We start from the raw sequence: 4,664 nt of genomic DNA on the forward strand, positions 1-4,664 counted from the left end.
GGGTTCATGGGTTGCAAATATTTGTAGTTATTAAAGGCAAAGAAAAGCATAAAGAGTCCTCGTTCTAATTGGCTGTTCCAATCCACACACAGACTTAGGGCAAAAACCATTTAGGTTGTGCTTAGCCTTGACATGTCACATAGTGCTGAGTTATTAAAACCAAAGTTTTATTTTCTTGAACCTAAAGCACTAATAGTACATGTGTTTTCCCAAGGAAGAGCAAGAAAGTTCCAAATAGATATAAGCCTTCTATGTTGACTTTCAAGGTGCACAAATTAAATATTCAAATAGATATACTTTTATGTTGGTTCTCATATATGAATGTTTTATGTATAAATATATAAATATATATATATATATATATATATATATATGTATATATATATATATGTATATGTATATATATATATATGTATATGTATATGTATATATATGTATATGTATATATATATATATATGTATATGTATATGTATATGTATATATATGTATATATATATGTATATATATATATATGTATATGTATATATATATATATGTATATGTGTATATATATATATATATATATATATATATATATATATATAGAGAGAGAGAGAGAGAGAGAAAGATTTTATTAACGTCTTTTCCAAAAGACCGAACTCGGCCTATGAGACAAATCAGTGTACCTGTGTGGGGTATCCTCTGTCATCCCAACAAAATGAAAAAGTACTGAACTAAAAAGCTAAATCTGGGTGTGTGATAAGTACAATGAGTGGGGGAGGGGATGGAGCTCTACTACTAGGAGAATGCAAAGCTATATGCATGGAGTATACAATCATGATATGCAACCTAGCTAGCTCCATCCCCTCCCCCACTCATTGTACTTATCACACACCCAGATTCAATGAGTGGGGGAGGGAATGGAGCTCTACTACTAGGAGAATGCAAAGCTATATGCATGGAGTATACAATCATGATATGCAACCTAGCTAGCTCCATCTTGTACCATACTGGGGGTATAAAATGGTATACATCAATGAAGGGGTTGTCCACAACTCCCTGAAGAACATGCCTAGGTCTGCTCTAAAGCGAGCCAGTCGCTCCGCACCCTCTCTGTGAAACTGAGCTCTGATCTCTATCATCTCTCTCTGGTAGAGGCATGGTGTCCAAAAGCCAGGTGTCCTTTGTCTCCTGCGGGCTTTGAGTGTCTCTGCTCTCTGCAGAGTAATTCCCTGCTGTGTAGGGGCTGGGAGTGGGGTGGATCTCTGAAAAAATGTAGTAATCTGTGTCTGTCGTCCCCCCTCTAGAGTTGTCTGAGCCTGTAATGATGTCTCTCTGTGACGATGTATGTCTAGAATGAATCTCCCAAGTATGCGCTGGTCTGCTGCCTCAAAGAGCTGGTGTAGGGAATGTGGCTCTCTGAATAAAATGGGATATCTCTCTCTGATGGCTGTATATGCTGTGCAGAGGGGGTTGATGGCGGGAGGGGTCTGGCGCGCAGAGGGGGGCTAGGGACTGGTGGGAGGGGGCGCAGAGGGGGTTGGCGCAGAGAGAGAGAGAGAGAGAGAGAGAGAGAGAGAGAGAGAGAGAGAGAGAGAGAGAGAGAGAGAGAGAGAGAGAGAGAGAGAGAGAGAGAGTATTTTTAATACAATAAGTTGTATTTTATATTTTTAGCTCTTCCACTTGAATAATCTTCTCTATTTTAGTTTCAAATCGTTTGATTGCCCAGCTTGAGTAGACATTGCTATGCTTGGACTAGCTCCAAGTTTTCCTTGCTCATGCAGCTTGATTGACCACCTCAACTTGATTGACCACCTCATGTAGCTTGATTGACCACCTCAACTTTTGTGTGTGTGTGTGTGTGTGTGTGTGTGTGTGTGGATAATACCATTTAGAGCTTTACTTCTTGCATGTCTCCCCCCCTTTTTTGGCAAGTAGCTTTGCTTTTTCTCCCTTCAAAGTTCGTGGATGCCTCACACCACACCCCTCTTTGTGGTGGGTAGAGACCTTAAATGGACAGTGACTGTTGTGTGGCCCAATTGAAAAGGTTAGGGTGGTAGCCTTCTATGCACTATTACAATATATAGATGCTCGATGAAAGTTGGATAGAAAATCTTGATCACTCTATTGGATGAAGTTGTGATGGGAATTGCTCTCTTATGCAAACGTCTCGAGACGGTTGATATTTTTTAATCTAATGGCAAAAACAACACATTTCCACTAGCTTTTATGCACCTTCCATTGGGAGAAATTGTTTGCAAGAGGCATTTAGGATCTTGTCAAAGTGTAAACGAGGGGTGATAGGCACAAAGGAATATGCACACACATTAACACCCTAAAAATTTATAGGATACACAAGCAGCGCTTTGATGGGCACAATACTGCACAGATGCCAATGACAACATGATGGGCTACACAGATGCCAATGACAACGTCATTCTTTCTACTGTGCATATTGCACCTCCAGAACAACAAGCAAGGTACCATAGTAACACAACTCTGTGAAGAAGTAGAGCCTCCACATGTGGGTGTGAAAGAGAGTGGTCTCATAGTGAATATATATTTAGGGCGGGTTCAGATAAGGCGGCAGCCAAGCTGCCGCCAGCCTGCGCTACAATCGCAGAGTGCCCCCCATGGCACTCTGCATTCACAGTGGGCGGTGGAAATCCACCCCCCCCCCCTTGCCACGTGATGGAAGAAGGGGGTTGATGTTGTGCCGACCCCCCCCCCCTCGCCCAAAACGTATTCCAGCGTCCACGTGTAGGAGGAGCCGAACGTTCATTTTCCAAAAAGTTCATTTTTCAACGTTAATTCCCAACGTTCATTTTTCAAAACGTTAATTTTCCAACGTTTATTTTGCAACGTTCATTTTCCAACGTACAAACCCCCCCCCACCCCCCCAACACCCTTCAATTTCCTATAAATTAAAGGGTTTAGGGTGAGATTTTGTACCCTCTAGAATTTCTAGAGAACATAATAAGCTTCACAAGTTCCATTCTCCAAGGTGCTTTTACATGCATTTCAATCATGCTTTCTTTTTATCCACCCATTTACCTTTCTTTTAATGTTTTTGTGGTACACTTGCCATGCCTTTGACATTGTGTGCTTTTGTTTTTCTTTTAGGGGTGTGCGAAAAGGGCGGGAGGCAACGTGAAGCGAGCGCATAAGGTGACCCCTCACAAACCGCATTTCCATTATCATGACTTATCTATGTGTTTTTAATTTATGTGGTGCTAATAATATTCTCTTCGTGTTTGATGTAGGTACTATGGATTCCAACATGAGCCATGAATTTGATTCATCGCAACAACGAGGCGACGATGATCCTATTTTCTCCCAAACTTCTCTCCCGCACTCTAATTTCTATTCATTTCCCCATCCTCCTTTTCATGTGCCACCTCATGGCTTCCAAGCCATGCTCAATTCTCCTTCCTTTTCTCCAAACTCTCCCTTCATGTTTCGCCCCCCCCATTCACCTATGGTAGCACAACCTCCTAATCGATCATCCCCCCTAGGTATCCCAAACATGGGTTCCATTCCCAATTCCCCAGGAAGCCAACCATCACCCAACTCGCTCAATAACCCCCCTTTATCTTCTCAACCAAAGTGAGTTCGTGGCATGAGGAAGGAGCCTAGCGATGAGGAGATTGTGTCAGAGACCCAACCTGCGCCAAAGAAACCCAGGAACTCCAAAAAGAAGGTGGTGGTGGACTTGGGGGAAGATGACGACAACGACAATAAGAAAAGCAAGTGGCAAGACTTTTGGGTTGACCAACTCATTCATGTCAGGGGGGGCATGAGTGAGGAGTTCAACAATCCTGGGAAACAAGGGGTCAACTTGTGGGCAAAGGTGGCCACAAAGCTAGCCGGCATTTACCCTGATTTCAATAAGGATAGTGAAAGTTGTCGCAAGAAGTGGCAAGCGGTGCTAGCAAAATATAGAGTGGACAAAACTCACAACTCGGTATCTGGCAATGACAGGAGGCACACATGTAAATGGTTCGATGTGGTGGATGAGTATTACCACGATAGAGCCACGGTCACTCCTCTTAGCCACGCTTCTTCATCAACAATGGATGATGCTACTTTCCCCGGCGGTGACAAGGATGAAGTAACTATAGCACTAGATGACGAGAAGCCACAAGCACCCATGTCCTCAAGTCGTCGAGTGACTCCCAAGTATGAGGAATCTTTGGCCACAATGGCCGATACTGGGAAACATCTATTGGACCATCTCAAGGAGACCTCTAGCCAAAATGTTGCCTTGGAGAGGGAGCGACTGAAGATATTGGCAGGATTGCATGCCACAATGAGTGAATTCCTTAAGGAAGGAAGGGGGGGCAACAAGTAGCCTTGGCGGAGGAAATTCTTGTTATTATTCTTGTATGAGTTTATAAAGTTTGGGATCTCGACGTTGCTTTGTTCCTATGCGTTGTATGGATTTATGAATGTTTCTAAGCTCCTAAGAAGCCATATAAGCTGAGAATTTAATATGTATCAACTTGTTTTGGATTTGCAGGTGACAATGGGCATGTCTAAAGACATTGCACTCTATTGTGCGTGGTTGTGTTCTATTGCGATCTATGAATTGCTTAAAGAACCAAGCATGCACAATGATGAGTGCATAGTGCAGACTTGGTTGCATGTTACCGAATGCATGGCACGATCTATGAGGTCGAGGAAG

The 4,664-nt window shown here is 42.7% G+C and overlaps 1 pseudogene; it reads left to right on the forward strand.

Annotated features, from left to right (window-relative positions):
• Positions 1-3,248: 3,248 nt before the first annotated feature.
• On the forward strand, positions 3,249-4,439 carry LOC147619474 (uncharacterized; annotated as a pseudogene).
• Positions 4,440-4,664: the final 225 nt, after the last annotated feature.

Source organism: Cibotium barometz, chromosome 33, assembly GCF_041138505.1.
Source record: "Cibotium barometz isolate CiBa-2024 chromosome 33, ASM4113850v1, whole genome shotgun sequence".
Lineage (NCBI taxonomy): Eukaryota > Viridiplantae > Streptophyta > Polypodiopsida > Cyatheales > Cibotiaceae > Cibotium > Cibotium barometz.